The sequence below is a fragment of the Paramormyrops kingsleyae genome, unplaced genomic scaffold, assembly GCF_048594095.1.
Source record: "Paramormyrops kingsleyae isolate MSU_618 unplaced genomic scaffold, PKINGS_0.4 ups90, whole genome shotgun sequence".
Lineage (NCBI taxonomy): Eukaryota > Metazoa > Chordata > Actinopteri > Osteoglossiformes > Mormyridae > Paramormyrops > Paramormyrops kingsleyae.
The window spans coordinates 17,229-26,084 of record NW_027326028.1 but is presented as its reverse complement, the minus strand read 5'-3'; the positions used below and the strand labels follow the sequence as shown (position 1 = coordinate 26,084).

The window sequence follows — 8,856 nt, the reverse complement described above, 5'->3', positions numbered from 1 at the left end:
AGTGGCGACCTCTAAACTCGTGGGGCTTGTCCGCTGGGAAGTAACTGCCTGTGAGAGGCCGTTGTGTCGCGCGGGGGATCTCACCGGTCAGTGTGGCAGTGTCGGCCCCGTAAGTGGCGACCTCTAAACTCGTGGGGCTTGTCCGCTGGGAAGTAACTGCCTGTGAGAGGCCGTTGTGTCGAACGGGGGATCGCAGCACCGGTCAGTGTGGCAGTGTCGGCCCCGTAAGTGGCGACCTCTAAACTCGTGGGGCTTGTCCGCTGGGAAGTAACTGCCTGTGAGAGGCCGTTGTGTCGAGCGGGGGATCGCAGCACCGGTCAGTGTGGCAGTGTCGGCCCCGTAAGTGGCGACCTCTAAACTCGTGGGGCTTGTCCGCTGGGAAGTAACTGCCTGTGAGAGGCCGTTGTGTCGAGCGGGGGATCGCAGCACCGGTCAGTGTGGCAGTGTCGGCCCCGTAAGTGGCGACCTCTAAACTCGTGGGGCTTGTCCGCTGGGAAGTAACTGCCTGTGAGCGGCTGTTGGTGCACAGCAGTGTCGGCTCCGTAAGTGGCGACCACTTAACCCATGGGACTTGCCCGCCGAGAAGTAACGGCCTGTGGGAGGCTGCTGACGCTGCGGGTGTTGTCTTCTGTTCGGCGTGGCGGTGTCGGCTCCGTAAGCGGCGACCACTTAACCCATGGGACCTTGCCGCCGAGAAGTAACGGCCTGTGGGAGGCTGCTGACGCTGCGGGTGTTGTCTTCTGTTCGGCGTGGCGGTGTCGGCTCCGTAAGTGGCGACCACTTAACCCATGGGACCTTGCCGCCGAGAAGTAACGGCCTGTGGGAGGCTGCTGACGCTGCGGGTGTTGTCTTCTGTTCGGCGTGGCGGTGTCGGCTCCGTAAGTGGCGACCACTTAACCCATGGGACCTTGCCGCCGAGAAGTAACGGCCTGTGGGAGGCTGCTGACGCTGCGGGTGTTGTCTTCTGTTCGGCGTGGCGGTGTCGGCTCCGTAAGTGGCGACCACTTAACCCATGGGACCTTGCCGCCGAGAAGTAACGGCCTGTGGGAGGCTGCTGACGCTGCGGGTGTTTTCTCCTGTCGGCGCCTCGGTGTCGGCTCCGTAAGTGGCGACCACTTATACCGTGGGGCCTGCCCGCTGGGAGGTCGGCCTGTGAGTTACTGCTGATGCCGCGGGTGTATTCTCCTGTTGGTGCTGCAATGTCGGCTCTGTAAGTGGCCACCATTAATCCCATAAGGGCTTGCTCGCCGGGAGGGAAAGGCCTGTGAGCGGTTGTTGACGTCACAGGTGATTGCCAGCCTATAGTGGGCAGATAGCCAGATCTGGGAGAAGGCGGACCGGCGTAGGCTGAGGTTAAAGGCCCACCACGCTGTTGAACCACATTGGAATGCAGATCTGAGGGGGCAACATCCGATTTAGGCGAAACCCCATACACATTATGGACCCCGGGGTACTTTAGCTGCAGGGAAGGGCACAAACCTGTTGGCGTCACAATGTCGGCTCCACAAGCGGCCACCGTCTCCCATAGAGAGCTACCGGGTGCCAGTGCTCTCCTGGACCTTCCACGACATCATCGCCACCGTCCCCTGAAGGAAATCAGGTAAGAAATGACAATCTTTACTATGGGGATAATTATGCATGTTCAAACCCTGTTTAAAGGGATGATGTGTTGGGGCGTAAGCGGGCTGATGCACCGATGAACCTGATTGATTGGCCAGTGCATTACTGTGTCCCTGGCATGCCAGGGTGCAGGCAGGGGTCTCGACCCCTATTCATAACCCTAACCAGCCCGTGCCATCGAGGTTCATCAGCATACGCCTTCTTCGTGCCACCATCTATTCTGAGGCCTAGTAGGCAATTACATGCCGGTTCCCTGATGAGCGCATGGCAGCGCGAAACACGTGTCGGGACCTGATCTAGGAATCCTATTTTGGAGCCAGATCTGGGTTACCACCTAGGTTATTTAACGTGTTGTTCTTGGCCTAGGCCCTGAGGCTAACTTTGCCAGGGCCCTAAACCTAAAACTCACCCCTGATGCTTATCCTAAGGGTACTTTACCTTAGGATCCTAACCTTGGGGACCTGATACGGGATTCCTGTAACTGTGGAACCTGATCATGGCCACCCATATTTAAATTATAGGCCTTAACCTTAACCATGCCCTAACCATAACCTTTAAATATAAGCTAACTATGCCTAGGGCCCTAAACCTAAACGCATCTGTGATGCCTAACCCTAAGGATAATTTACCTTGGGGCCCTAACCTTAACGCATCTGAGATGCCTAACCCTAAGGATAACTTACCTTGGGGCCCTAAACCTAAACGCACATCTGTGATGCCTAACCCTAAGGATAATTTACCTTAGGGCCCTAATCCTAAGACACCCCCAACCCTAAGGATAACTGACCTTAGGGCCTTAACCTCAAATACACCCCTAACCCTAAGGATAATTTACCTTAGGGCCCTGAACCTAAACTACACCTCTGATCCTAACCCTAAGGATAATTTACTTTGGGGTCCAAACCCTAAGCTAGTCTAAACCCTAAGGGCAACTGTACTTGGGGCCTCGAACCCATACACCCCTGATTGTAATCCAACTGGGTTACATCCCTTGGAGGGGGTTAATTATTTATATAATTCATAGTCTGGACATGTTGGATAATGATGGAGGTTTAAATAACTCCCATTATAAATATATTAACGTCCAAAGGGACTTTGAAAGTGTTGGAGGGTTAAATATCCCCATTATAAAAATGTTTAGTGTATAAAGTGACTTTTACAATGATGGAGGGTCAAATTACCCCCACATGTAAATGTATTAACACTTTATCTAAAATAACATTTAAATATAAATATACCAAAGTCTAAAATGACTTTTAAAATCATTAATGATTAAATAACCATTTAATATAATTATAATAAGGTCTAGAATGACTTTTAAAATTGTGGAGGGTTAAATGACCCCCATATATAAAAACTGCTTTTCACTGTGCTCCCCTCATTTGCCTTAAGCCTCCGCAGAGGAAGGATGTGGGACACACTATATATTGGATGGATCAACTTTACAGGGGTTGTATTCTACTCTCTCACTGTGTCACCCTCATTCTCCTTAAGCCTCTACAGAGGAAGGATGCATGACACAACACTGGATGGATAAACTTTATTGGGGCAATGTCTGTTTCTCTTTCTGTGTCACCTTCATTCTCCTTAAGCCTCTACAGAGGAAGGACGTGGGACACAATGCTGCAGGTATTGGCCTTATTATTCTTTTCATGCTGTGGTAATAATACAATCAGTTTACTTATGCTAGTGGAAAGGTGCTTGGCACTGGATGGCCTTAAATCCTACTTGGGGAGGACTAACATGCCCCCCAACATTGGATTGTGGAGGATTAAAATGACTACCACATCTAAACCTATGGAGGGTTTAAATAACCCCCATATCTAAAACTTTTCTTCACTGTGTTACCATATGTCTCCCTCAAACCCCTACAGGGGAAGGAGATGGTACACAGCTTTAGCCAATTAGCTTTATTGGGATTGTGTTTGGCGTTAGATGGATGTGGATTGAGTCCGGAGGTAGGCCTCACCCTGGAAGTTGCCCGCCGGGAGGTAGGCCCGTGAGCGGTTGTTGGTGCCGCGGGTGATGTCGCCTGATGGTATCGCGGTGTCGACTCTGTAAGTGGCCACCACTAAACCCATGGGGCTTGCCCGCCGGGAAGTAACTGCCTGTGAGAGGCCGTTGTGTCGCGCGGGGGATCTCACCGGTCAGTGTGGCAGTGTCGGCCCCGTAAGTGGCGACCTCTAAACTCGTGGGGCTTGTCCGCTGGGAAGTAACTGCCTGTGAGAGGCCGTTGTGTCGCGCGGGGGATCTCACCGGTCAGTGTGGCAGTGTCGGCCCCGTAAGTGGCGACCTCTAAACTCGTGGGGCTTGTCCGCTGGGAAGTAACTGCCTGTGAGAGGCCGTTGTGTCGAACGGGGGATCGCAGCACCGGTCAGTGTGGCAGTGTCGGCCCCGTAAGTGGCGACCTCTAAACTCGTGGGGCTTGTCCGCTGGGAAGTAACTGCCTGTGAGAGGCCGTTGTGTCGAGCGGGGGATCGCAGCACCGGTCAGTGTGGCAGTGTCGGCCCCGTAAGTGGCGACCTCTAAACTCGTGGGGCTTGTCCGCTGGGAAGTAACTGCCTGTGAGAGGCCGTTGTGTCGAGCGGGGGATCGCAGCACCGGTCAGTGTGGCAGTGTCGGCCCCGTAAGTGGCGACCTCTAAACTCGTGGGGCTTGTCCGCTGGGAAGTAACTGCCTGTGAGCGGCTGTTGGTGCACAGCAGTGTCGGCTCCGTAAGTGGCGACCACTTAACCCATGGGACTTGCCCGCCGAGAAGTAACGGCCTGTGGGAGGCTGCTGACGCTGCGGGTGTTGTCTTCTGTTCGGCGTGGCGGTGTCGGCTCCGTAAGCGGCGACCACTTAACCCATGGGACCTTGCCGCCGAGAAGTAACGGCCTGTGGGAGGCTGCTGACGCTGCGGGTGTTGTCTTCTGTTCGGCGTGGCGGTGTCGGCTCCGTAAGTGGCGACCACTTAACCCATGGGACCTTGCCGCCGAGAAGTAACGGCCTGTGGGAGGCTGCTGACGCTGCGGGTGTTGTCTTCTGTTCGGCGTGGCGGTGTCGGCTCCGTAAGTGGCGACCACTTAACCCATGGGACCTTGCCGCCGAGAAGTAACGGCCTGTGGGAGGCTGCTGACGCTGCGGGTGTTGTCTTCTGTTCGGCGTGGCGGTGTCGGCTCCGTAAGTGGCGACCACTTAACCCATGGGACCTTGCCGCCGAGAAGTAACGGCCTGTGGGAGGCTGCTGACGCTGCGGGTGTTTTCTCCTGTCGGCGCCTCGGTGTCGGCTCCGTAAGTGGCGACCACTTATACCGTGGGGCCTGCCCGCTGGGAGGTCGGCCTGTGAGTTACTGCTGATGCCGCGGGTGTATTCTCCTGTTGGTGCTGCAATGTCGGCTCTGTAAGTGGCCACCATTAATCCCATAAGGGCTTGCTCGCCGGGAGGGAAAGGCCTGTGAGCGGTTGTTGACGTCACAGGTGATTGCCAGCCTATAGTGGGCAGATAGCCAGATCTGGGAGAAGGCGGACCGGCGTAGGCTGAGGTTAAAGGCCCACCACGCTGTTGAACCACATTGGAATGCAGATCTGAGGGGGCAACATCCGATTTAGGCGAAACCCCATACACATTATGGACCCCGGGGTACTTTAGCTGCAGGGAAGGGCACAAACCTGTTGGCGTCACAATGTCGGCTCCACAAGCGGCCACCGTCTCCCATAGAGAGCTACCGGGTGCCAGTGCTCTCCTGGACCTTCCACGACATCATCGCCACCGTCCCCTGAAGGAAATCAGGTAAGAAATGACAATCTTTACTATGGGGATAATTATGCATGTTCAAACCCTGTTTAAAGGGATGATGTGTTGGGGCGTAAGCGGGCTGATGCACCGATGAACCTGATTGATTGGCCAGTGCATTACTGTGTCCCTGGCATGCCAGGGTGCAGGCAGGGGTCTCGACCCCTATTCATAACCCTAACCAGCCCGTGCCATCGAGGTTCATCAGCATACGCCTTCTTCGTGCCACCATCTATTCTGAGGCCTAGTAGGCAATTACATGCCGGTTCCCTGATGAGCGCATGGCAGCGCGAAACACGTGTCGGGACCTGATCTAGGAATCCTATTTTGGAGCCAGATCTGGGTTACCACCTAGGTTATTTAACGTGTTGTTCTTGGCCTAGGCCCTGAGGCTAACTTTGCCAGGGCCCTAAACCTAAAACTCACCCCTGATGCTTATCCTAAGGGTACTTTACCTTAGGATCCTAACCTTGGGGACCTGATACGGGATTCCTGTAACTGTGGAACCTGATCATGGCCACCCATATTTAAATTATAGGCCTTAACCTTAACCATGCCCTAACCATAACCTTTAAATATAAGCTAACTATGCCTAGGGCCCTAAACCTAAACGCATCTGTGATGCCTAACCCTAAGGATAATTTACCTTGGGGCCCTAACCTTAACGCATCTGAGATGCCTAACCCTAAGGATAACTTACCTTGGGGCCCTAAACCTAAACGCACATCTGTGATGCCTAACCCTAAGGATAATTTACCTTAGGGCCCTAATCCTAAGACACCCCCAACCCTAAGGATAACTGACCTTAGGGCCTTAACCTCAAATACACCCCTAACCCTAAGGATAATTTACCTTAGGGCCCTGAACCTAAACTACACCTCTGATCCTAACCCTAAGGATAATTTACTTTGGGGTCCAAACCCTAAGCTAGTCTAAACCCTAAGGGCAACTGTACTTGGGGCCTCGAACCCATACACCCCTGATTGTAATCCAACTGGGTTACATCCCTTGGAGGGGGTTAATTATTTATATAATTCATAGTCTGGACATGTTGGATAATGATGGAGGTTTAAATAACTCCCATTATAAATATATTAACGTCCAAAGGGACTTTGAAAGTGTTGGAGGGTTAAATATCCCCATTATAAAAATGTTTAGTGTATAAAGTGACTTTTACAATGATGGAGGGTCAAATTACCCCCACATGTAAATGTATTAACACTTTATCTAAAATAACATTTAAATATAAATATACCAAAGTCTAAAATGACTTTTAAAATCATTAATGATTAAATAACCATTTAATATAATTATAATAAGGTCTAGAATGACTTTTAAAATTGTGGAGGGTTAAATGACCCCCATATATAAAAACTGCTTTTCACTGTGCTCCCCTCATTTGCCTTAAGCCTCCGCAGAGGAAGGATGTGGGACACACTATATATTGGATGGATCAACTTTACAGGGGTTGTATTCTACTCTCTCACTGTGTCACCCTCATTCTCCTTAAGCCTCTACAGAGGAAGGATGCATGACACAACACTGGATGGATAAACTTTATTGGGGCAATGTCTGTTTCTCTTTCTGTGTCACCTTCATTCTCCTTAAGCCTCTACAGAGGAAGGACGTGGGACACAATGCTGCAGGTATTGGCCTTATTATTCTTTTCATGCTGTGGTAATAATACAATCAGTTTACTTATGCTAGTGGAAAGGTGCTTGGCACTGGATGGCCTTAAATCCTACTTGGGGAGGACTAACATGCCCCCCAACATTGGATTGTGGAGGATTAAAATGACTACCACATCTAAACCTATGGAGGGTTTAAATAACCCCCATATCTAAAACTTTTCTTCACTGTGTTACCATATGTCTCCCTCAAACCCCTACAGGGGAAGGAGATGGTACACAGCTTTAGCCAATTAGCTTTATTGGGATTGTGTTTGGCGTTAGATGGATGTGGATTGAGTCCGGAGGTAGGCCTCACCCTGGAAGTTGCCCGCCGGGAGGTAGGCCCGTGAGCGGTTGTTGGTGCCGCGGGTGATGTCGCCTGATGGTATCGCGGTGTCGACTCTGTAAGTGGCCACCACTAAACCCATGGGGCTTGCCCGCCGGGAAGTAACTGCCTGTGAGAGGCCGTTGTGTCGCGCGGGGGATCTCACCGGTCAGTGTGGCAGTGTCGGCCCCGTAAGTGGCGACCTCTAAACTCGTGGGGCTTGTCCGCTGGGAAGTAACTGCCTGTGAGAGGCCGTTGTGTCGCGCGGGGGATCTCACCGGTCAGTGTGGCAGTGTCGGCCCCGTAAGTGGCGACCTCTAAACTCGTGGGGCTTGTCCGCTGGGAAGTAACTGCCTGTGAGAGGCCGTTGTGTCGAACGGGGGATCGCAGCACCGGTCAGTGTGGCAGTGTCGGCCCCGTAAGTGGCGACCTCTAAACTCGTGGGGCTTGTCCGCTGGGAAGTAACTGCCTGTGAGAGGCCGTTGTGTCGAGCGGGGGATCGCAGCACCGGTCAGTGTGGCAGTGTCGGCCCCGTAAGTGGCGACCTCTAAACTCGTGGGGCTTGTCCGCTGGGAAGTAACTGCCTGTGAGAGGCCGTTGTGTCGAGCGGGGGATCGCAGCACCGGTCAGTGTGGCAGTGTCGGCCCCGTAAGTGGCGACCTCTAAACTCGTGGGGCTTGTCCGCTGGGAAGTAACTGCCTGTGAGCGGCTGTTGGTGCACAGCAGTGTCGGCTCCGTAAGTGGCGACCACTTAACCCATGGGACTTGCCCGCCGAGAAGTAACGGCCTGTGGGAGGCTGCTGACGCTGCGGGTGTTGTCTTCTGTTCGGCGTGGCGGTGTCGGCTCCGTAAGCGGCGACCACTTAACCCATGGGACCTTGCCGCCGAGAAGTAACGGCCTGTGGGAGGCTGCTGACGCTGCGGGTGTTGTCTTCTGTTCGGCGTGGCGGTGTCGGCTCCGTAAGTGGCGACCACTTAACCCATGGGACCTTGCCGCCGAGAAGTAACGGCCTGTGGGAGGCTGCTGACGCTGCGGGTGTTGTCTTCTGTTTGGCGTGGCGGTGTCGGCTCCGTAAGTGGCGACCACTTAACCCATGGGACCTTGCCGCCGAGAAGTAACGGCCTGTGGGAGGCTGCTGACGCTGCGGGTGTTGTCTTCTGTTCGGCGTGGCGGTGTCGGCTCCGTAAGTGGCGACCACTTAACCCATGGGACCTTGCCGCCGAGAAGTAACGGCCTGTGGGAGGCTGCTGACGCTGCGGGTGTTTTCTTCTGTTCGGCGCCGCGGTGTCGGCTCCGTAAGTGGCGACCACTTGTACCGTGGGGCCTGCCCGCTGGGAGGTCGGCCTGTGAGTTACTGCTGATGCCGCGGGTGTATTCTCCTGTTGGCGCTGCAATGTCGGCTCCGTAAGTGGCCACCATTAATCCCATAAGGGCTTGCTCGCCGGGAGGGAAAGGCCTGTGAGCG

General features: G+C 53.6%; 2 long non-coding RNA genes across 2 annotated transcripts; both read right to left on the bottom strand.

The window, feature by feature from the left end:
• Positions 1-1,019: 1,019 nt before the first annotated feature.
• On the bottom strand, positions 1,020-3,808 carry LOC140586916 (uncharacterized). Its single transcript, XR_011988705.1, has 3 exons — positions 3,590-3,808; positions 1,480-1,586; positions 1,020-1,395 (listed from the first exon to the last, which is right to left on the bottom strand). It is a non-coding gene; the product is annotated as an uncharacterized lncRNA (long non-coding RNA).
• A 1,003-nt stretch (positions 3,809-4,811) lies between these two features.
• Positions 4,812-7,600, bottom strand: LOC140586917 (uncharacterized). The gene is made up of 3 exons (XR_011988706.1): positions 7,382-7,600; positions 5,272-5,378; positions 4,812-5,187 (listed from the first exon to the last, which is right to left on the bottom strand). It is a non-coding gene; the product is annotated as an uncharacterized lncRNA (long non-coding RNA).
• Positions 7,601-8,856: the final 1,256 nt, after the last annotated feature.